The 25,038-nt window shown below is 43.9% G+C and overlaps 1 long non-coding RNA gene across 1 annotated transcript; it reads left to right on the top strand.

The window, feature by feature from the left end:
* Nucleotides 1-19,280: 19,280 nt before the first annotated feature.
* Nucleotides 19,281-22,118, top strand: LOC112633547. The gene is made up of 2 exons (XR_003121544.1): nt 19,281-19,823; nt 21,963-22,118. It is a non-coding gene; the product is annotated as an uncharacterized LOC112633547 (long non-coding RNA).
* The last annotated feature ends 2,920 nt before the right edge of the window (nt 22,119-25,038 follow it).

Genomic DNA, 25,038 nt, shown 5'->3' with positions numbered 1-25,038 from the left:
TTGCTTTATGAATCTAGGTGCTCCTGTATTGGGTGCCTATATATTTAAGATAGTTAGCTCTTCCTGTTGAACTGATCCCTTTACCATTATGTAATGGTCTTCTTTGTCTCTTTTGATCTTTGATGGTTTAAAGTCTGTTTTATCAAAGACTAGGATTGCAACCCCTGCTTTTTTGTTTTGTTTTGTTTTCCATTTGCTTGGTAGATCTTCCTCCATCCCTTTATTTTGAGCCTATGTTTGTCTCTGCATGTGAGATGGGTCTCCTGAATACAGCAAACTGAGGGGTCTTGACTCTTTATCCAATTTGCCAGTGTCTTTTAATTGGACCATTTAGTCCATTTCCATTTAAGGTTAATATTTTTATGTGTCATCTTGATCCTGTCATTGTAATATTAGCTAGTTATTTTGCTCGTTAGTTGATGCAGTTTCTTCCTAGCATCGATGGTCTTTATATTTTGGCATATTTTTGCAATGGCTGGTACCTGTTGTTCCTTTCAATGTTTAGTGCTTCGTTCAGGATCTCTTGTAGGGCAGGCCTGGTGGTGACAAAATCTCTAAGCATTTGCCCATCTGTAAAGGATTTTATTTCTCCTTCACTTATGACACTTAATTTGGCTGGATATGAAATTCTGGATTGAAATTTCTTTTGTTTAAGAATGTCGAATATTGGCCCCCACTCTCTTCTGGCTTGTAGAGTTTCTGCTGAGAGATCTGCTGTTAGTGTGATGGGCTTCCCTTTGTGGGTAACCCGACCTTTCTCTTTGGCTGCCCTTAACATTTTTTCCTTCATTTCAACTTTGGTGAATCTGACAATTATGTGTCTTGAAGTTGCTCTTCTCAAGGAGTATCTTTGTGGCATTCTCTGTATTTCCTGAATTTGAATGTTGGCCTGCCTTACCAGGTTGGGGAAGTTCTCCTGGATGATATCCTGAAGAGTGTTTTCCAAATTGGTTCCATTTTCCCCCTCACTTTCAGGCACACCAATCAGACATAGATTTGGTCTTTGCACATTGTCCCATATTTCTTGGAGACTTTGTTCATTTCTTTTTCCTCCTTTTTCTCTACACTTCTCTTCTCACTTCATTTCATTCATTTGATCTTCAATCATTGATACTCTTTCTTCCAGTTGACTGAGTCAGTTACTGAAGCTTGTGCACTTGTCATGTCATTCTCGTGTCATGGTTTTCTTCCCTATCAGTTTGTTTATGGCCTTCTCTGCATTGATTATTCTAGTTATCCATTCTTCCATTTTTTTTTAAAGATTTTTGATTTCTTTGCACTGGGTACATAGTTCCTCCTTTAGCTCTGAGAAGTTTGATTGACTGATGCCTTCTTCTCTCAAGTCGTCAAAGTCATTCTCCGTCCAGCTTTGATCCATTTCTGGTGATTTGCTGTGTTCCCTTGGAGGGGGAGATGCACTCTGATTTTTTGAATTTCCAGCTTTTCTGCCCTGCTTTTTCCCCATCTTTGTGGTTTTATCTGCCTTTGGTCTTTGATGATGGTGACATACTGATGGGATTTTGGTGTGGGTGTCCTTTCTGTTTGTTAGTTTTCCTTCTAACAGTCAGGACCCTCAGCTGGAGGTCAGTTGGAGTTTGCTTGAGGTCCACGCCAGACCCTGTTTGCCTGGGTATCACCAGCGGAGGCTGCAGAAGATAGAATATTGCTGAACAGCGAGTGTTGCTGTCTGAATCTTGCTCTGGAAACATCATCTCAGAGGTGTGCCCAGCCGTGTGAGGTGTGAGGTGTCGGTCTGCACCTAGTGAGGGATGTCTCCCAGTTAGGTTACTCAAGGGTCAGGGACCCACTTGAGCATGCAGTCTTTCTGTTCTTGGATCTCAACCTCTTTGCTGGGAGACCCACTGCTCTCTTCAAAGCTGTCAGACAGGTAATTTACATCTGCAGAGGTTTGTGCTGCTTTTTGTTTAGCTATGCCCTGTCCCCAGAGGTGGAATCTACAGAGGCAGGCAGGCCACCTTGAGCTGCAGTGAGCTCCAACCAGTTTGAGCTTCCTGGCAACTTTGTTTACCTACTTAAGCCTCAGCAATTGTGGGCGCCCCTCCCCCAGCCTTGCTGCCACTTTGCAGTTAGATCTCAGACTGCTGTGCTAGCAATGAGAGAGGCTCTGTGGGCATTGACCCTCCAGGCCAGGTGTGGTATATAATCTGCTTGTGTGCCATTTGCTAAGACTCTTGGTAAAGCACAGTATTAGGGTGGGAGTTACCTGATTTTCCAAGTGTTGTGTGTCTCAGTTTCCTTTGGCTAGGAAAAGGGATTCCCTTCCCCCTTGTGCTTCCCAGGTGAGATGATGCCTCGCCCTGCTTCAGCTCTCACTGGTCGGGCTGCACCAGCTGACTAGAACTAATTGTCTGGCACTCCCCAGTGAGATGAACCCAGTACCTCAGTTGAAAACACAGAAATCACCCGTCTTCTGTGTTGCTTGAGCTGCAAGTTGGAGGCTGAAGCTGTTCCTATTTGGCCATCTTGCTCAGGATCTCTCTCTTTTCTTTTATATATACTTGCTTTAGGACTTTTGTTCAGCTGTCTTCACACAGTTCTTCCCTCGGAGGGGCATGCAGGCATGATGTAATCATTTTCTGTACCACATGTTGGGCCCACCATGGTAGCTGGCAAAGGGTGAGTGTAAGGAAAAAAAGACTGGCTAAGAAGACATTGTGGAAATCATTGGTAATAACACGAGGTGTGTGACTCTTACTTGCTCCAGCTGCTCCAGCAAAGCTCAATAGGCACCAGAAACACAACAGGCTGTAATCACAAGGCCATCACTAACACTGCATCCCCATGCAGGAACATCATGGAACAAATCAGGTACCATTGTTTTTGTGTCCTCAGGACACTGGCTTTCTAGGGTTCCAGGGGACAAAGGAGCAGAATCTGAAGGCTGAAAGTACAATGAGTGACCTTGGAATCCTCCATTGCCCTCTCTTTGCCTCCACCCTTTGGGGTGTGATATTTACTTATGAGGCACTCTCCCATTATCCAGGGAAATTATTTAATATCACTTTCAAATGAGGAGCTCAAAAACCCAACAAGAACTGGCATTTTCCTGTGACTTCAGACTCAGAGTCCAGTGCTCTGGCTCATTTTGCTCTATCCCATCTTTATCTACCCAAAATGCCTCTGAAGTGGCCATGCCTCTCTCTGATTTGAAGGGTCTCCAGGGAGTAGAAACATTTTTGCAGAATCTCAGAGGAAAGAATCTTAGTTCACCAATGAAGAACCAAGACAGGCAGACACTTATGAGTATGTGAAACCGTCGAGGTCACCCACTTCAAGCAATCCTATTTATGAGGAAGAAAACAGGCTTTCCTGTAGCCATTGTCTACATTAGGCTGAGGTGGAGCATAGCTCAATTTGGTTCCAGCTGTCCACAGAGGTGGATGGCAGAACCCCATTCCTGTCTTCTTGAAACCGACCTGGAGAGGACCCCAGGTAAAGCAGAACCCTGGATCTGCTCATTCTCTGTGCCCCTGGATAAGTAGCTAGGGAAGTGGATGCCCCTGCCTTATGGCAGAGCTGCCTGCCCAGCTATTCATTTGTAATACATGGCCTTTAATGCATTGAAGTGAATTTATTTTATAACTAATTTGTTGAGCGTTTTTTATCATAAAGGGATATTACTTTTTTTTAAGAAATGAAAGTTTTCTGCATCTATTTAAATGTTATGCTTGGTCCTGGGTCTGTCATTCTGATCGGAAGCTGAGAGCTTCATCCATTCCTAGAGGACAGCATGAGAAAATCAGATCTTACATTCTGTGAACATGATCTGCTTATGATGTCTACTGTGAGCGTCTGACTCCCTAAAGTAAATTGTGGCTCAGGAACTGTCATCTACTTTCTTCACTGAATTATGCCAAGTGTCTGGAAAAGTGCTCTCTCTATATATGTTATATATGTATAATGAATAAATAAACCCTATTTACAACCTTTTTAGTTATGTCTGAGTGTACTTGGGGCCCCTTTCTCAGCATGCAGGGGCACAGAATCTCTCTGTGTGAAAGACAAAGTCCAGCTACCAGGAAGCTCGAGTGCCCTTTACAAATGTAAGAACAGGTTTGTTTTCTATATGCTTTTCCAATCATAGAGGGACATGAATCATTGTGACATGAAAAAGCTTCTGGGGTGAAAGAAGAGAAAAAAATAAATGTGAACAACCAGAACATACTCCAGCAGCCTTTCCACCAAGCCTAACATTAGGGATCCACTTTTCATGTTTTATGCCATTTATTTCTCACAAAACCCATATAAGGTTGTGGGGGAAAGTTAAATATTAAATTTGAATTCAACTGAACATGGACACAAGCAATGGTCACCAAATCCCAGAACAGGTTGCATGAGCTCCTTGAAGCATCCGTCCAGCATTGTTTAGGATAAATCTCTATTTCATCTATTCCTATATGTTAGCTATTGAAAAACAACAGACAATCACAAAAACATGTTTACCGTTTCGTGTTCCTTGAGCCCAGTTGTGAAGGGCCTTCATGACTGGATCTCATGCCAAGACCTCTCCTTGTCTATGCACGGATGGGTGGCTGACTCTGGAGCCCAGTCTGTGGCTTACTGGTCTGGTGACAAATCCTCCATAGTCTGGTGAGTATAAATATGTATATATTGCTTCCCTTCTCCCTTTCCCATTGCAATTTGTTTATTATGGTTTCTCTGCCATTTACGTGAGATAAAGGTTGTTTACCCTTAAAGGTATTGTGGGTGTGTTTTCTTCTCCCAATATGCATCTCCTGTACAGAACAGAGGTTCATTGTACAATTCTCTACAGAGATGCACATTGAGGCTGATAGAGATACACTGATATCCTAAGACACACTTAGTATCTGGCAGAGTCACCACTGTGCCTTGGAGAAGACATATGCTCACCTACTAGACAGCTGGTCCAGGGACTATAGAGTGGTGGGGAAGTCCTGGAAAGAGTTCAGAAAAGTGGTAAAGAAGGAGAGAGTTTGAGACTAGAAGGCTGCTGTCTGGGACTTCATCAGCTTCTCCCTTGTGCCTGTCTTGGAGGGTTGGCATCATTCATACCTCTAGGTTCAGGATAGACTCATTTCCTACTGGGGAGGAGACAAGACCTTCATGACAAGAACATGAAACACCAGAGGATTGGAATGTGGAGCTCAGATTGGGAGAACCCCATCCTTCAGAGACTTAGGCATGTGGAGGACATGGGTGTTTATGGTGAAAAAATTTTAGGCCCCTGATGTCAAATTTAATGTGGAGCTAGATAATAATTAAACCATGAATACATTCAAGGTCTTCACGATATTATATCAGTTGTAAGACAACAGCGCCTACCTGTATTAATAATCTTTATGAACAGCATTATCTCAGAGAATTCTCAAAAAAAAATCTCAGTCTAGAAATGAGAAAACAAGGCTTTGTGATGTCAAATGGCTGCTCAAAAACACACAGGTAAGAATGAGAATCTTCCACAGTGAGGGTGGCATGAAATTCCCTTTAAGCTACCTAAGGCTCTATGTCTGTCCCTGACATAGAGGGAAGGGCATGGGGAAGCCTCACTTTCTTCCTATTTTAGAGACAGGACACAGGACAAGATACCCTAAGACGATAGTTTTGACTTAAAGCAACTTAATTAGGTCTTGTAAAACCTTAAAAGGAGTCTGGAGAAACAACTACAGCAATTCCACACCTGGCAAAGGTGAAAATGCTCGGGGACTCCAAGGTGAGAGAAACCCCTCACAGGGCCAAGGAATTGAGCAGGTATCTCAGAGAACAGAAAGCCCAAATAGATATAAACCAACTGAAAGGTAACTCAAATATAACTGTTGAAAAATTGAAATAGAAACATAGTTTTTTTTTTGCCACATAGATTGACAAAAAATTAAAAGAATGTTAACATCCAAGGGGGTCTGGATCCATAAAAGCAGATAAATTCAGAAACTACTGTTGTACCACATCTTATGCATGTCACTTATGCATAGGCTGTAACAGTTTGCTATGGCTTCCATAGTACAGTACCACAGGCTGAAGTGCTTTAACAGCAAAAATTGAGTTTCTCACAATTCTATAAGCCAGAAATACAACCTCAAGCTACTGGCTGGGTGGTTTCTCTGAGGTCTCCATCCTTGGCTTGTAGATGATCATCTGCCATCTCTGTGTTCACAAGATCTTCTCTTGTGCTTTTCTGTCCTTACTGCCTATTCTAATAAGGGCTCCAAAAGGGCCGTACCTTTCACAGCCCTTTTGGAATATATTCTGGCTTTATCTACTAAAACTTCACATTTTCCTATTCTTTCCCTGAGGAATCACTTTCCTGGGAGACTATAATCTACAAAGGATTAGTAAATGTTGTGAGCTAATTGCATTCCCTTCCTAAAAATTATATGTTCATGTCCTAACACCTAGTGCCTCAGAACCTGATTATATTTGAACATGTAGTCTCTGCAAAGGTAATCAAAGTTAAGTGAATTAATTGGGTTTATCTTAATTCCACATGACTGGAGCCCTTATTGGAATATCAGAGCCACTAAGTGCCTGTTCTTGGAATTGCTTTCAGGACTCATTGAAATTTGTACTAAGCATGGGCTCTGGAAGTCAGGCAGCTTGAATAGGCTGTCAGCCCCACTACTGACCAGACCTGTGAGTGGGGCAGAAACCTCACTGCTCTGTTACTTGAGGCACCACATCACAAATTTAATGCACCCAATCCCCTTTTCACTTTTACCTATCTTTCTCTATAATCACCATGAACTGATCTCTGCTAGCATTTTTATTCAAATGGATAAGCATATGTTATATAGTATATATTATTCTTCCTCATGTTCCTTTTGCTATACTGTATGTTTCCACTCATATGAGGTATTTAGAGTAGTTAAGTTCGTAGAAACACAAAGCAGAAGAGTAGTTCCCAGGGACTAAAGAAAGGGTAATAGGAGGGGGGGTTGTTTACTGGGTACAGAGTTTCAGTTTTGAAAGACTGAAAAAATGTTCCCTATGAACATGGACAATGGTTGCAAAAGATGTGAATGTATTTCATTTCTTTAAACTGCACACAAAAATTACTAAAATGGCTAATTTTACGTATTTTTATATTTTACTAAAATTAAAAAAAATACTTTTTAAAATGAGCAGACTGCAATTATTTGCAACAGGTGGCTGAATATCACAAATGTGATGTTGCATAAAATAAAGTACGTGTGCCAACTCGGGCAACATGGTGAAACCCTGTCTCTGCCAAAAATACAAAACAATTAGCCGGGCATGGTGATGCATGGCTACGGTCCTGGCTACTCAAAAGGCTGAAGTGGAAGGATGTTTTAAGCCTGGTAGGCAGAGGTTGCAGTGAGATCATGCCACTGCACACCAACCTGGGGAAAATAAAGAAGGAAGGAAGGAAGGAAGGAAGGAGGGAAGGAAGGAAGGAAGGAAGGAAGGAAGGAAGGAAGGAAGGAAGGANAAGGAAGGAAGGAAGGAAGGAAGGAAGGAAGGAAGGAAGGAAGGAAGGAAGGAAGGAAGGAGAAAGAAAGAAAGAAAGAAAGAAAGAAAGAAAGAAAGAAAGAAAGAAAAGAAGGAAGGAAGGAAGGAAAAGAGAGAAAAAAGAAAAGAAAGAAAATAGATGTACATGTATACATACTATATAATTTCATTTATATAAAATACAACAATCAAATAAAACTGAGGTTCCTACTTCCACTAATGGTGGAGTAGCTTGTTGAACTGTCACATTGTCAAATGATGGAACTTGAATAAAATATATTATCATAGAAAAAATCTGTGCATAGTACATACATAATATGTGTGTATAAAAACTGAATGAGGATTTCAGCTATGCCCACTGAAGGGGAGATAAGTATTGGCTTGACACTAGCCCAATGAACCCTGTTTATAAAACAAAACTCTTAAAGGTAAAACAACAAAATCCAGACTTTCTATTCTATAATTATCATTTATAGTTTCTAGTACGCAATTTTAAAATTCATAAGACATGTAAGGAAACGTGAAAATGTAATCCATACACAATATCAAAAGCAGGAGGAAGAAATCCCAAGATGTTGTAATCAACAGACAAGAATTTGAAGGCAGTTTTTATGAACATGTTCATGGGGAAAAATAAAATAATCTCATCATAAACAGATGTGGAACTTCAACAGAGAAATAGAAGTTATGTATAACAACAACAAAAGAAACACCTAATAGAAAGATAAGGAAATAAAAAAAAAACTTTTGAGTTTATCCACAGATTTAAAACAGAAGACACAGCAATAGAAATTATCCAGTCTGGAAAAAAAGAAAAAAAAAAAGAAAACAGTACAAAAAGTTTAAAGGAAATGCACAGAGCTTTCGAGACCTGTAGAATGACTGAATCTGAGGAGGAAAAAAAATTAAATAGGGAATAAAAGTAAACAACAACTGATAGCGGAATGCTTCCAAAAACTGTCCAAATACCTAAATATTTGTATCCAAAATGTCAATAAATACAAAACAAAATACAAATAAAACCACAGCAAGGCCATATTGTGGTTTATGAAACTGGCAGGGCCGGGCTTTTGCTTGACTTGCTGTGATTTCTAACTGTTACTATTTATGGATATTATGGAAATAAATAGCAAATAGAATGGAAGATAGGCTATTCTCAGAGTGTTTTTTTCTTTTGTTTTGTTTTGTTGCAAAGATGACTGTTATCAAAGGCAGATGACTTTCCAGCCTTCGAAATTTTTCATTTCTTACTTTGGAAACTCTTTAAATTTGTTTTTTCCAAATCGTGTAGTAATATTGATGCTTCAGAAAGACGTCTCACAGATATTCTACCCTTGTGCATCTTCCTTGCACATAGCAGAGGCTGTGCCTAACGCAGAATAAGAAGCATGTAGCAGTGGAGTACTACTTAGAATTAATCTGAAAAACTAAATGGAAACGTAAATTGAGAATTCTCACTGTTAAGTTTCACGGAAAATTATAAAAAGTGCTTCTAAAAAGGTATTTTAAAAGGAAAATTAAGAGTTTCCAAGGGAGCTTTATTCAGGGCAGAAATGTAGACATTGTATACTACCTCACTACATAAACTTCATAAATGTTTTGAGAAGGACCAAGGGGCTTGGTTCTGTTGGCTTGTATTAAGTATGGCCAAGAGGTCCACACTAGAATATCAAAGTCCTGGGTTTCCTAGCTGTAGAAAGAAGGGGTCAGGTCTGTCCCCTGTGACGTTTTCTCTATTACAGTGGCAGGAGCATCCCTCTGAGAGGTTTGACCCAGGTATGAGCCATACAGCTACCCCGGGGGTCCAAGGAGTGAGAAGAGAAGAAAAGGTGGCTTTGAAAAAGCAAGTACCAGACTACTAGGGACCAGGTATTTTCATTTGTGGCAGTGAACTGATGGTTTCAGATAGAAGGCAGCTTCCCGCAAGGGATCCCGAGAGGCCCTGGGTCCCCACCACCGAAAGGTTGCACCGTGCATGTTCAAAGGGCGTGGCAGGAGACGGGTGACGAGAAGGGGCGGGGCTGAGGAAGGGGCCCTGCAAAGCGCTGGGCGCGCCCAGCTCCCTGAGAGCAAGCGTTATGGCAACACTGGGTAGACTGTGAGAGGCTCCCGGGATCTCTCTTGTCAGAGAGAAATCAAACTTCAGGCACAATTAGTCATGCAACTGACACCTGGGGAGACAGTGTCACAATTACAAGTGAGACCACCTGCCCTGGCCAAGCTGTCTCCTCGCAGGCCGGAGAAGTTTGGGAAGAGATAGGCTCCTCTCAGCAGGGAGGAATTGCACTGGAAACATGGAGCGGGGAGGAGAAGACGAGATTTTCCCCGGAGTGTTGGAGCTGTAGTCTCAGATCCACATCCAGCCTTCTGGTCGCGACAGTCGGACTATAATCCCTGCGTGCGCCGGGCTTATAGCCCTAGAGGAAGGGTCAAGAGGGTGGGTCCCTTGCAAGGCATCCTGGGAGTCATAGTCCTTAAACGGTTTCCAGCACATTGGTCGCAGGGCTACCGAGCTACAATCCCAGCATACATCGGGATGGGGGCGGTGTGTAACGGCTGGAGGGAAGGATAGGGAGGTGCCTCCTTAGCCAGGCATGCTTAGAGTTATGGTCTCTTAACGGTTTCCAGTGATTGGTCCCCGGCCTGTGGACTGTAATCCCAGCATGCACCCAGGCTTCAGGGCGGTGTGTAGCACTGGAGGGAAGTATAGGGAGGTGTGTCCTTAGCCAGGCATGCTTGGAGTTATGGTCTCTTAACAGTTTCCAGTTCATTGGTTACAGGGCTACCAGACTACAATCCTATAGAATAAGACCACCACTTCTCCTGCTGTCTTTCCTGGCTTTCCCCCGTCTCACCTTTTCCCTAGTTTATAAGACAGGAGAAGGGGGAGAAAGCAAAAAGTTGGAAAGAAACAGAAGTAAGATAGTTAGATGACCTTGGCACCACCACCTGGTCCTGGTGGTTAAAATAATAATGATAATATTAACCTCTGACCAACACTACTAGTGTTATCTGTAAATTCCTGACATTGTATGAGAAAGCACTGTAAAACTTTTTGTTCTGTTAGCTGATGCATGTAGTCGCCCCCGTCACGTTTTCCACGCTTGCTTGGTTTATCATGACCCTTTTACATGGATCCCTTAAAGTTGTAAGCCTTTAAAAAGGCCATGTATTTCTTCTTCAGGGAGCTTGGCTCTTAAGACACGAGTCTGCCAATGCTCCCGGCTGAATAAAAAACCTCTTCCTTCTTTAATTCGGTGTCTGAGGAGTTTTGTCTGTGGCTCGTCCTGCTACATTTCTTGGTTCCCTGACTGGGAAGCAAGGTGATTAGCAGATGGTCGAGGCAGCCCCTTAGGCAGCTTATGTCTGCCCTTTAGAGCATCCCTGTGGGGGACTTTGGCCAGCTTGAGCGATGCGGATACTGAGAGCACTCCCGGGTAGGCAATTGCCCTGGTGGAACACCTCGTCAGAGCAGTGCACAACAGGCCCCCGCAGAGGATCAACACAGTGGCTGAACACCAGGAAGGAACGGGCACTTTAAGTCTGGACATCTGAAACTTGGTAAGGCTAGTCTTTTAAACTTGCCCACTCCATTTGAGTGGAAGCGTGGCCTCATCACCCACGGCATGCCTGTACTGGCACTTTGGTTTTTGTTTTTGACTTGACTTGAATTGTTTGATACTTTGGTTTTGGTTTTGACCTGGCTCGGATTTCTGGATACTCTGATTTTGGTTTTGCGTGTGGTGTGAGCGTGGTGTTTTGTCTCGTAGGAAACATGGGTCAGACACAAAGTGAGCCCACTCTGCTAGGAACTATGTTGAAAAATTTTAAGAAGGGATTTAATGGAGACTATGGGGTTACTATGACACCAGGAAAACTTAGAACTTTGTGTGAAATAGATTGGCCAACATTAGAAGTGAGTTGGCCATCAGAAGGAAGCCTGGACAGGTCCCTTGCTTCTAAGGTATGGCACAAGGTAACTGGTAAGTCAGGACACTCAGACCAGTTCCCATACATAGACACTTGGTTACAGCTGGTGCTAGATCCCCCACAGTGGCTAAGAGGGCAGGCAGCAGCAGTGCTAGTAGCAAAGGGACAGATAGCCAAGGAAGGATCCCGCTCCACTCGCCGAGGGGAATCAACTCCTGAAGTTCTGTTCGACCCAACATCAGAAGATCCATTGCAGGAGATGGCACCAGTGATCCCAGTGGTGCCCTCCCCTTACCAGCGAGAGAGGCTCCCCACTCTTGAGCCCACAGTGCTTGTGCCTCTATAAGACAAACATCTCCCTAGGCCACCCAGAGTAGATAAGAGAGGAGATGAAGCCTCAGGAGAAACCCCTCCTTGACAGCTAGTTTGTGACCTAAAACGGGGGTACAAATGCCCCTGAGAGAGCAGCGGTATACTGGGATAGATGAGGATGGTCACATGGTGGAGAGGCGTGTTTTTGTGTACCAGCCCTTCACCTCTGCCGACCTTCTCAACTGGAAAAACAATATCCCGTCCTATACTGAAAAGCCACAAGCTCTAATTGATTTGCTCCAAACTATTATCCAGACCCATAACCCCACTTGGTCTGATTGCTACCAGTTGCTCATGTTCCTCTTTAACACAGATGAAAGGCAGAGAGTGTTCCAAGCAGCAACCAAGTGGCTAGAGGAACATGTACCAGCTGATTGTCAAAACCCCCAAGAGTATATAAGGACCCAGTTACCAGGAACTGACCCCCAGTGGGACCCAAATGAAAGAGAGGGTGTGCAAAGGCTGAACTGATACAGGGAAGCTCTCCTGGAAGGACTAAAGAGGGGAGCCCAGAAGGCCACAAACGTTAACAAGGTCTCTGAGATCATTCAGGGAAAAGAAGAAAGTCCAGCACAATTTTACGAGACTGTGTGAGGCCTATCATATGTATACTCCCTTTGATCCTGATAGCCTTGAAAATCAGCGCATGATTAACATGGCTGTAGTTAGTCAAAGTGCAGAAGACATTAGAAGAAAACTGCAGAAATAGGCTGGGTTTGCAGGGATGAATACATCACAGTTATTAGAAATAGCTAACCAGGTGTTTGTAAACAGGGATGCAGTAAACTGTAAGGAAAATCTTACAAAAAGAATGAACATTCTTACAAAAATCTTACAAAGAGAATGAACGCCAGGCCTGGCAAAATGCCGACCTGTTAGCTGCAGCAATTAGAGGAGTCCCCCCAAAGAGGCAAGGGAAGGGCGGCCCGGGGAAAGAAACTCAGCCTGGCTGTCAGAGTCTGCAGCGTAACCAGTGCGCTTATAGTAAAGAAATGGGACATTGGAAGAATAAATGCCCTCAGCTAAAAGGAAAACAAGGAGACTCAGAGCAGGAGGCCCCAGACAAGGAGGAAGGGGCCCTGCTCAACCTGGCAGAAGGGTTGTTGGACTGAGGGGGACCAGGCTCAAGTGCCCCCAAAGAGCCTATGGTCAGGATGACAGTTGGGGGTAAAGACATTGATTTTCTTGTAGATACAGGTGCTGAACATTCTGTAGTAACCACCCCAGTCGCCCCCTTATCCAAAAAGACTATTGACATAATCGGAGCCACGGGGGTTTCAGCAAAGCAAGCTTTCTGCTTGCCTCGGACTTGTACTGTAGGAGGACATAAAGTGATTCATCAGTTTTTGTACTTGCCTGACTGTCCCTTGCCCTTGTTGGGAAGGGACTTGCTTAGCAAGCTGAGAGCCATTATCTATTTTACAGAGCACAGCTCTTTGCTGCTAAACTTACCTGGAACAGGAGTCATTATGACCCTTATGGTATCCTGAGAGGAGAAATGGAGACTTTTCTTAACTCAGCTGGACCAAGAGATAAGACCAGCTCTGACTAAGCGGTGGCCAAAAGTATGGGTGGAAGACAACCCTCCAGGGTTGGCAGTCAACCAAGCCCCCGTACTTATAGGAGTTAAGTCTGGGGCCCAGCCGGTTAGGCAAAAACAGTACCCGGTCCCCAGAGAAGCTCTTGAAGGTATCCAGGTCCATCTCAAGCGCCTAAGAACCTTTGGAATTACAGTTTCTTGTCAGTCTTCATGGAATACTCCCCTCCTGCCAGTTCCCAAGCCAGGGACCAAGGACTACAGGCCAGTACAGGATTTGCGCTTGGTTAATCAAGCTACAATGACTTTACATCCAACAGTACCTAACCCATATACATTGTTGGGGTTGCTGCCAGCTGAGGACACCTGGTTCACCTGCTTGGACCTGAAAGACACTTTCTTTAGCATCAGATTAGCCCCTGAGAGCCAGAAGCTGTTTGCCTTTCAGTGGGAAGATTCGGAGTCAGGTGTCACTACTCAGTACACTTGGACCCAGCTTCCCCAAGGGTTCAAGAACTCCCCCACCATCTTTGGGGAGGCATTGGCTCGAGACCTCCAGAAGTTTCCCACCAGAGACCTAGGCTGCGTGTTGCTCAAGTACGTTGATGATCTTCTGCTGGGACACCCCACGGCAGTCGGGTGCGCCAAGGGAACGGATGCCCTACTCTGGCACCCGGAGGACTGTGGGTATAAAGTGTCCAAGGAAACAAGCTCAGATCTGCCGACAGCGGGTACATTACCTGGGATTTACTGTCCGACAGGGGGAGCGCAGCCTGGGATCAGAAAGAAAGCAGGTCATTTGCAATCTACCGGAGCCTAAGAGCAGAAGGCAGGTGAGAGAATTCTTAGGAGCTGTGGGGTTTTGCAGACTGTGGATCCCAAACTTTGCAATATTAGCCAAGCCTTTGTACGAGATCACAAAAGGTGGGGGGACCGGGAACCTATGGGAATCCCAACAACAGCAAACTTTTCATGAGTTAAAGGAAAAATTTCTGTCAGCCCCAGCCTTGGGGCTACCCGATCTGACAAAGCCTTTTGCATTGTATGTGTCAGAGAGAGAAAAGATGGCAGTTGGAGTTTTAACCCAAACTGTGGGGCCCTGGCCGAGGCCAGTGGCCTACCTCTCTAAACAACTAGACGGGGTTTCTAAAGGATGGCCCCCGCGTTTGAGGGCCTTGGCAGCAACTGCTCTGCTAGTACAAGAAGCAGATAAGCTGACTCTTGGGCAAAACCTGAACATAAAGGCCCCCCATGCTGTGGTGACTTTAATGAATACTAAAGGACATCATTGGTTAACGAATGCTAGACTCACCAAGTACCAATGTTTGCTCTGTGAGAATTCCCGCATAACCATTGAGGTTTGTAATACCCTGAATCCCGCCACCTTGCTCCCGGTATCAGAGAGCCCTGTCAAGCATGACTGTGTAGAAGTGTTGGACTCAGTTTACTCTAGCAGACCTGACCTCTGAGACCAGCCTTGGGCATCAGTAGACTGGGAACTATACGTGGATGGGAGCAGCTTCATCAACCCACAAGGAGAGAGATGTGCAGGGTATGCAGTGGTAAACCTGGACACTGTTGTTGAAGCCAGATCGTTGCCCCAGGGCACTTCAGCCAAGTAAGCTGAACTCATTGCTTTAATTCGGGCCTTAGAACTCAGTGAAGGTAAGACTGTAAACATTTACACTGATTCTCGATATGCCTTTTTAACCCTTCGAGTGCATGGAGCATTATATAAAGAAAAGGGCCTATTGAACTCTGGGGGAAAGGACATAAAATATCAACAAGAAATCTTGCAATTATTAGAAGCAGTATGAAAACCCCACAAGGCGGCAGTTATGCATTGCAGAGAACACCAGCGAGCTTCCACCTTGGTGGGTTTGGGGAATTCCCGCGCTGACTCAGAGGCTCGAAAAGCAGCATCTGCCCCCTTCCAGGTATCGGTCACAGCCCTCCTTCTCCCTCAAGCACCTGATCTTGTACCTACTTATTCTAAAGAAGAAAAGGACTTTCTCCAGGCAGAGGGAGGACAAGTGATAGAGGAAGGATGGATTCGGTTACCAGATGGGAGAGTAGCTGTGCCACAGCTGATAGGAGCTACAGTTGTACTGGATGTGCATGAAACCACCCATCTAGGTCAGGAGTCACTTGAAAAGTTGTTAGGTCTGTATTTCTACATCTCTCATTTGTCAGCCCTTGCCAAAACGGTGACGCAGCAGTGTGTTACCTGCCGACAGCATAATGCGAGACAAGGTCCAGCCCTTCCGCCCGGCATACAAGCTTATGGAGCAGCCCCCTTTGAAGACCTCCAGGTGGACTTCACAGAGATGCCAAAGTGTGGAGGTAGCAAGTATTTACTAGTTCTTCTGTGTACCTACTCTGGGTGGGTTGAGGCTTATCCAACACGAACTGAGGAACCTCGTGAAGTAACCCGTGTGCTTCTTTGAGATCTTATTCCTAGATTTGGACTGCCCTTAGGGATCGGCTCAGATAATGGGCCGGCGTTTGTGGCTGACTTGGTACAGAAGACAGCAAAGGTATCGGGGATCACATGGAAATTGCATGCTGCCTATGGGCCTCAGAGTTCTGGAAAGGTGGAGCGGATGAATCGGACTATCAAAAATAGTTTAGGGAAAGTATGTCAGGAAACAGGATTAAACTGGATACAGGCTCTCCCTATGGTATTATTTAAAATTAGGTGTACCCCTTCTAAAAGAACAGGATATTCCCCTTATGAAATATTATATCATAGGCCCCTTCCATATTGTGGGGACTTCCAGGCACTCCCTGAGAGTTAGGTGAAATTGAGTTACAGTGACAGTTACAGGCTTTAGGGAAAATTACACAAATAATCTCAGCGTGGGTAAATGAGAGATGCCCTGTTAGTTTATTCTCCCCAGTTCACCCTTTCTCCCCAGGTGATCAAGCGTGGATCAAGGACTGGAACGTAGCCTCTTTGTGCCCACGGTGGAAAGGACCCCAGACCGTTATCTTGACCACTCCCACCGCTGTGAGGGTAGAGGGAATCCCAGCCTGGATCCACCACAGCTATGTAAAACCTGCAGCGCCTGAAACCTGGGGGGCAAGACCAAGCCTGGACAACTCTTGCAGAGTGACCCTGAAGAAGACAACAAGCCCTGCTCCAGTCATACCCAGAAGCTGACTGGTCCACGCATGGCCGAAGCATGAGGAATCTCATCGTGGGATTCATTTTTCTTAAATTTTGGACTTATACAGTAAGGACTTCAATTGACCTTACTCAAACCGGTGACTGTTCCCAGTGTATTTATCAGGTCACTGAGGTAGGACAGCAAATTAAAACAATCTTTCTGTTCTATAGTTATTATGAACGTATGGGAACATTGAAATAAACTTGTTTGTATAATGCCACTCAGTAAAAGGTATGTAGCCTGGGAAATGACCAACCTGATGTGTGTTTTAACCCATCTGAGTCCTCTGCAACCACCGTTTTTGAAATAAGATTAAGAACTGGCCTTTTCCTAGGTGATACAAGTAAAATAATAACTAGAACAGAAGAAAAAGAAATCCTCAAACAAGTAACTTTAAGATTTGATGCTTGTGCAGCCATTAATAGTAACAAGCTAGGAAGAGGATGTGGTTCTCTTAACTGGAAAAGGAGCTACAGAGTAGAAAATAAGTATGTTTGTCATGAGTCAGGGGTTTGTGATAATTGTGCCTTTTGGCCATGTATTATTTGGGTTACTTGGAAAAAGAACAAAAAGGACCCGGTTCAACTTGAGAAGGGGGAAGCCAACCCCTCCTGTGCTGCTGGTCACTGTAACCCAGTGGAACTAATAATCACCAATCTTCTAGACCCCCATTGGAAAAAGGGAGAACGTGTAACCCTGGGGATCGATGGGACAAGGTTAAACCCCCACGTTGCCATTTTAGTCCAAGGGGAGGTCTACAGGCGCTCTCCCAAACCAGTGTTTCAAACCTTTTATGAGGAGCTGAATCTGCCAGCACCAGAATTTCCGAAAAAGACAAAAAAATTGTTTCTCCAATTAGCAGAAAATGTAGCTCATTCCCGTAATGTTACTTCTTGTTATGTATGCGGGGGAACCACTATCGGAGACCGATGGCCTTGGGAAGCCTGAGAGTTGGTGCCCACTGATCCAGCTCCTGATATAATTCCAGTTCAGAAGGCCCAAGCTAGCAACTTCTGGGTCCTAAAAACCTCAATTATTGGACAATACTGTGTAGCTAGAGAAGGAAAAGACTTCATCATCCCTGTAGGAAAGCTTAATTGTATAGAACATAAGTTGTACAACAGCACAACAAAAGCAATTACTTGGTGGGGCCTAAATCACACTGAAAAGAACTCATTTAGTAAATTTTCTAAATTAAAAACTGCCTGGGCTCATCCAGAATCTTATCAGGACTGGACGGCTCCTGCTGGACTATACTGGATATGTGGGCAGAGAGCCTACATTTGGTTACCTAATAAATGGACAGGTAGTTGTGTTATTGGCACTATTAAACCATCCTTTTTCTTATTACCTGTAAAAATGGGTGAGCTCCTAGGTTTCCCTGTCTATGCCTCCCAAGAAAAGAGAGGCATAGTTATAGGAAACTGGAAAGATAATGAGTGGACTCCTGAAAGGATCATACAGTATTATGGGCCTGCCACATGGGCACAAGATGGCTCATGGGGATACTGAACCCCCATTTACATGCTCAATCGGATCATACGGTTGCAGGCCATCTTAGAAATAATTACTAATGAAACTGGCAGAGCTTTGACTGTTTTAGCTTGGCAGGAAACCCAAATGAGAAATGCTATCTATCAGAATAGACTGGCCTTGGACTACTTGCTGGCAGCTGAAGGAGGAGTCTGTGGAAAATTTAACTTAGCCAATTGCTGCCTATAAATAGATGATCAAGGACAGGTGGTTGAAAACATAGTCAGGGACATGACAAAGTTGGCACATGTGCCTGTACAGGTTTGGCATGAGTTTGATCCTGAGTCTTTATTTGGAAAATGGTTTCCAGCTATAGGAGGATTTAAAACCCTCATTGTAGGTGTATTGCTAGTAATAGGAACTTGCTTGATGCTCCCCTGTGTATTACCCTTGCTTTTTCAAATGATAAAAAGTTTTGTTGCTACTTTGGTTCATCAGAAAACTTCAGCACATGCGTATTATATGAATCACTATCGCTCTATCTCACAGAGACTCAGAAAGTGAAGATGAGAGTGAGAACTCCCACTAAAAAAGTGAAAATTCTCAAAGGGGGGAAATATAGAATGAGACCACCACTTCTCCTGCTGTCTTTCCCAGCTTTTCCCCGTCTCACCTTTTCCCTAGTTTATAAGACAAGAGAAGAGGGAGAAAGCAAAAAGTTGGAAAGAAACAGAAGTAAGATAAATAGCTAGATGACCTTGGCACCACCTCCTGGACCTGGTGGTTAAAATAATAATGATAATATTAACCCCTGACCAAAACTACTAATGTTATCTGTAAATTCCAGACGTTGTATGAGAAAGCACTGTAAAACTTTTTGTTCTGTTAGCTGATGCATGTAGCCCCCCTATCACGTTTTCCAGGATTGCTTGATTTATCATGACCCTTTTACATGAATCTCTTAAAGTTGTAAGCCTTTAAAAAGGCCACGTATTTCTTCTTCAGGGAGCTCGGCTCTTAAGACGCGAGTCTGCCGAGGCTCCCGGCTGAATAAAAAACCTCTTCCTTCTTTAATCCGGTGTCTGAGGAGTTTTGTCTGCCGCTCCTCCTGCTACAATCCCAGCATGTGCCCGGTTTGGGGACAGTGGGCTGTCCTAGAGGAAGAGTCCAGACTGTGGGTACCTCGCAAGGCATCCTGGGAGTCATAGTCCTTTAACTATTTCCAGCCCATTGCTCATGGGGCTCCCGGATGCGCTGGGTTTGGGGGTGGTGTGTAGTATCAGAGGGAACGATAGAGAGGCGTGTCCCTAGCCAGGCGTGTCCCTAGCCAGGCGTGCTGGGACTTATGGTCTCTTAACGGTTTCCAGCCCACTGGCCGCGAATCTGCGGACTACAATCTCAGCATGCGCTGTCTGTCCTCCCCGGTGGTGCACAGCCCTGGAGGGAGGGACAGGGCAGTGTGGACTTCGCCCCTTCCTAAGTGATGCCAGCCGCTGATTCTGTGTCACACTCTCGACCAAGGGAGTCTGGAGGAGGACTTGAGGGGCAGGTCTGGGCTGGGCGGTGAGGACGGTGTGACGCTGCGAAGTGCACCTCCTTTACTCAAATCGGAGGGGTCTGGTCCTCACCGCACAGCCCTCTGTACATCTCGGTGTCCTCTCCCATCCATATCCGGGGGTCTTTCCAGAGCATCGCGCGTCTTCCAGTCCAGGGAGCTGCCTGCTGTTCTAAACTCTATGGGAACCGAGACATCCACCTGCTGGGTGGCCCGCCCCTGCACAACTTCAGAACTTTCAGCAGGTGATTCGGACTGTGGCTCCTTCGTGAAAATGTCACCCTCTACGGCACCTTTCTTGTGATACAGAAGTTGACGCGTGAGAGAGGATATTTATTGCGTTACCCAGGACTTGCTAACAGCAGAGGAGAAAACCACAATTCCCACCCATAAGAATCTACCTAAAGATGATGGTTTAGATATTTCACACTTGAAATCACCACCCTCCTCTCAACTGAGTCCTAACTGACAAGTGTCTCAAAACACAGTTGGTGACCTGATCCCTCAGGAATAGGTGGTGCTCCAGCTTTGTGGGAATGACTTTCAAGGTGCGGAGCACTTGGGCAGCATTTGAATTCTATCACGTTTTACTGCTTTGGATGGAAAGTTAATCACCCACAGCTGTTAGGAATATACCTTAATATGCTGGGGCTTATCCGTTAAATTTTTCTGTCTAGATGAAAACCCAGAAGAACTTCTGCTTTCAGGTAACCTCTTAATAATCGACAGCCCTAAGTTCCTTATGTCCTCAGGATGGTTCCTTTGATTCCCAGATGATATCAGCTTTCGTGATGCATCTAATCTGTACAAACCTGGGTATTACTCTGTGTGAAAATAATACCTTGTTCTTATTATATGTTCTTATAATTTTCATTTGTGATTCGTGAGTATGGAACACTCTAAAAAAAAACCCGAAAAACCTCATCATAGCAATTGAATTATGTTACTGTACTTTATGAAGAATTAACCCCTTTCAGGATTAATTACACATGGGTTCGTCAGCACATTTTTAAAGAAAGGAAGAAAAACTGTATGGCAGTTATGAAATTGGAAAAATAAGGAATTATATATAGGAAGACCACAGCACAACACTAGGGCCATTCTCTTATTTTAAATAGACGCTGTGGGGTCGAGTGCCCCCATTCCTACCCTATCCTGCAGTATTCTCATCCTACGCTTTACTGTGTATTTAGGTGGGGGTTTCTGAATTCACTTATCCACAACGTTAGTGGGGATGTTGTAACATGAAGTTATCCATCATCTGTCATCTTAATAATTAATGAAGAGCCTTGGGATCTGTGTTCAGATACACTGCTGCTGAGTGTGCCTGCAAAGACACTGCCCACAGTGGCGGTCTCAGAATGTTGAACCTGATGCCACCACAGCTGCTGTTCACAGATCTCGGTCCTCCTTGTGATTTGAGTCTCCTGCTTAGATTTGTGATTGTGAACCTGCTATGCTCACCCCATTTATAGTGGTATCTTTTGTATTGCCTTTTCTTTTCTTTTTTTTTTTTTTTTTTGAGACGGAGTCTTGCTCTGTTGCCCAGGCTGGAGTACAGTGGCCGGATCTCAGCTCACTGCAAGCTCCGCCTCCCGGATTCAGGCCATTCTCCTGCCTCAGCCTCCCGAGTAGCTGGGACTACAGGCGCCCGCCGCCTCACCCGGCTAGTTTTTTGTATTTTTTAGTAGAGACGGGGTTTCACCATGTTAGCCAGGATGGTCTCGATCTCCTGACCTCGTGATCCGCCCGTCTCGGCCTCCCAAAGTGCTGGGATTACAGGCTTGAGCCACCGCGCCCGGCCTGTATTGCCTTTTCTATTCCATTTGTTTCCTGGGAACTCACTGTGTAACTGCAATTCAGAGAATATGTAGGGATTCCACTCCCACTGCCTAAGTCACTGCACACTGGTGACATTTGTATCATGTTGTCAGACTCCACGCTCTTCCTCTGCAGTGGAATTTGTTGAAGAAGCATAGTTACCTGTAGATCTCCTCAGTCTAATGCTGATGGGATTGATTATGAAGCTGGGCATGTTGTGCTTGGCCTCACTGACATTATTCAAAATATCTTTCCCATATTTTGAAGTCTGATACTACTTTCTTAATGTGAACACTTGGATCTCTGCCTTCACAGTGTGTGGGCTTACCTCCTTTTCTATTTTGTGCATCTCTACTAGCATCTGCAAGGGCACAGGTTTTATTCTTAGTCCATCTTCTACTTCATGATAGGAAATTTGCCAAATAGGTGCTTAGTGGGAAAGAAAACTCACTGGCATTTTTCCTTCTCTCTGTTCCTTCTTACCCTGGCAGGTGTGAGAGTTATCGAGTGAGATGGAGCAGTGGTAGATCATGACCAGCTCTCACCTGGAATATTGGTTATTATAAAAAGATAATCCTCTCACTTTTTGCAAGCATAATTTATTTGCCTTAGAGTTTTTCTGGGCTTTCCCTTACAGGTTTCTACTCATGAAGTGCAAATATTGATGAAGATAATACTACTGCCTTGATGCCAGACAGTAACAATCGCCTTTTTTTTTTGTATCTACAATTATAAATGAAATGCATACTATAAAAAGAAAAGAACACATCATAAATATCTTTATAAAGTAAAAGTCTTGGTTGGTGGCTGGGAGCGGTGGCTCATGTCTGTAATTCCAGCACTTTGTGAGGCGCAGGCGGGTGGATTATGAGACCAGGAATTTGAGACCAGCCTGGCCAACATGGTGAAACCCCGTCTCTACTAAAAAAAAATACAAAAATTAGCTGGGCGTGGTGGCGAGTGCCTGTAGTCACAGCTATCCAGGAGGCTGAGGCAGGAGAATCGCTTGAACTCAGGAGGCAGAGGCTACAGTGAGCTGAGATCATGCCACTGCACTCTAGCCTGGGCAACAGAATGTGACTCCATCTCAAAAACAAAACAAAACAAAAATCCTTGGCTGACTCAGTGGCTCAATCCCAGCACTTTGGGAGCCCAAGGCAGGTGAAATTTTTGAGCCCAGAAGCTCAAGACCAGTCTGGGCAACGTGGTAAAATCCTCTATCTATAAAATATATGAAAATTAGCCAGTTGTGGTGATGTACACCTGTATTCCCAGCTACTAGGGAGGCTGAGGTGGGAAGATTGTTTGAGCCTGGGAGGCCAACTTTGCAGTGAGCTGTAATCATGCCACTGTGCTTCCATCGGGGCAACAAAGTGAGATCCTGCCTCAAAAAATAAAAACATAATAAACTGAAAGTCTCCCCTTTATTCCCTTCTCTTCAAACTCACTTTTTTTTCCTTTGAGAAAAACTATTAAGAGGTTGTTTTTTATTCTTCTGGCTATGTTCCATATACTTATTTTTTTTTCTTTTCTTTTCTTTTTCTTTTTCTTTTTTTCTTTTTTTGAGATGGAGTCTTGCTCTGTCACCCAGGCTGGAGTGCAGTGGTACGATCTCGGCTCACTGCAAGCTCCGCCTCCCGGGTTCACGCCATTCTCCTGCCTCAGCCTCCCGAGTAGCTGGGACTACAGGCTCCCACCACCACGCCTGGCTAATTTTTTGTATTTTTAGTAGAGACCGGTTTTCGCCATGTTATCCAGGATAATCTCGATCTCCTGACCTCGTGACCTGCCCATTCGGCCTCCCAGAGTGCTGGGATTACAGGCATGAGCCCCCGCGCCCAGCCCGTTCTATAAATTTCTAAGTGATACACATAAAGTTTATTTTAAAAATTACATCATACTACATTGTTTTTTAAATTTACTCTTTCTCTAGCTGTATTTTATCTATCTATCTATCTATCTAGCTAGCTATCTATGACAAGGCCTTGCTCTGTCACCCCGACTGGAGTTGAGTAGTTCAATTATGGCTCCTTGCAGACTCAAACTCCAGGTTCAAATGATTCTCTAACTTCAGCTTCTGAAGTATCTGGGAGTACAGGTGCATGCTACTACACCTGACTAATTGTTAGTTCAGTTTTGTTGTTTTAAACAGGGTCTCACTGTGTCACCCAGGCTGGAATGCAATGGCATAATCACAGCTCACTGTAGCTTGACCACTCAGACTCAGGCAATTCTCCTGCCTGAGCCTCCTGGGTAGCTGGGACCATAAATGTATATTAGCTCACTTGGCTATTTTTTATTATTGTTATTTATAGATACAGGATCGCCGAATGCTGCCCAGGTTTGTAGTGAACTCTTGGGCTTAAGCAATCTGCTACCTCAGCCTCCCAAAGTGCTGGGATTACAGGTGTGAGCGACCACAACTTACCCAGCCTTTTAATTTTGTGTAAGAATAGCATCAGCATATTAAAAATATAATGGAAATTATTTATGGTGTCTTTTCAATCCTTATGCATTAAAATTCTCTTATTAGAGCCTTTTATTAATGGTTATTGTGTATTTTCTATAAAATTTTACTGTCATACACTACATGTCAAAGATTCAAGACACCCAAAATTCATGAATGCAAAGTCACAGTAGAATATTGTACTTGTCTAAAAAAAAAATTTTTATAAATGATAGATCAAGTTTGCATACAAGGTAGCCGAGTGTGGTGGCAGGCGCCTATAATCTCAGTGAAGGCTGAGGTAGGAAAATGGCTTGAACCCAGGAGGCAGAGGTTGAAATGAGCCGACATCGTGCCACTGCATCTCAGCCTGGGTGACAGAGTGAAACTGTTTCAAAAAAAAAAAAAAAAAGTTTGCATACAAGATTTTGTGAGGAAATGTTTTTCTTATTTTTCTTTACAATTCCATATTACAGTCTTAATTATCTCAATTATTTAGAATAGGTTCCAGGGCAGCAGTTGATTTTATTTTGGGTTTTACCTATGTATTATAATTTTGGATGTTATAGTTTCCAACTCTGCCCGTACACTTCAAGTCAATGTGGATTTAAAAAAATTTTTTAATAATGCAATCTATTCATAGATTAAACTTCATAAAGTTAAAAGCAGGGGCAGCTCCTATTTTAAAAAGGGATTAGTGGAAGGCAGCATGGTATTTTATTTAAAACCACAAGTTAGGTTTTTCAGATGGATAATAGTTAAGATCGTTAAATCCCATTTCTGCTTCTAAGTTTTACACAAAATAGCACATTAAATCCTCAGTCCTAGGCAATCACCACAGAGATTCCAAATTGCCTCTCAATGTCAAGGTGAACAGCGCAGTTTCTTCTCTTGCAGTAAAGGTATATCATTTGATACACAAGGGAGCGTAGCAGTCAGATACTTACAAGATTGAGTTGTAGAAATAACTTTCATGTTTTCATCCACAATGTGCATCCTCACCTCTATCTCCCATTCAGTAACACTGTCGGTTTCCTCATCTCTCCTTTCTACTTTCTTTAACAGAGGATGCTGATTGCAGACAACACATGACAGAGGCATTTGAAATCAGGAGAGTTTCTTATAATATACATGATTTTAGTTTTAAGTAGAATTTCCTGAAGAGTTTTAGTTACAATACCACATTCAAGAGGATGATGGTGAGACTCATAGTAAACATTTAGCAAAACGTAGCTTATGGGGCAGCCATCTCCTAGAAACACTTCAT

Source organism: Theropithecus gelada, chromosome 10 (assembly GCF_003255815.1).
Source record: "Theropithecus gelada isolate Dixy chromosome 10, Tgel_1.0, whole genome shotgun sequence".
Classification (NCBI taxonomy): domain Eukaryota; kingdom Metazoa; phylum Chordata; class Mammalia; order Primates; family Cercopithecidae; genus Theropithecus; species Theropithecus gelada.
The sequence above is the reverse complement of the archived record's forward strand: the minus strand, read 5'-3'. Positions and strand labels throughout refer to the sequence as shown.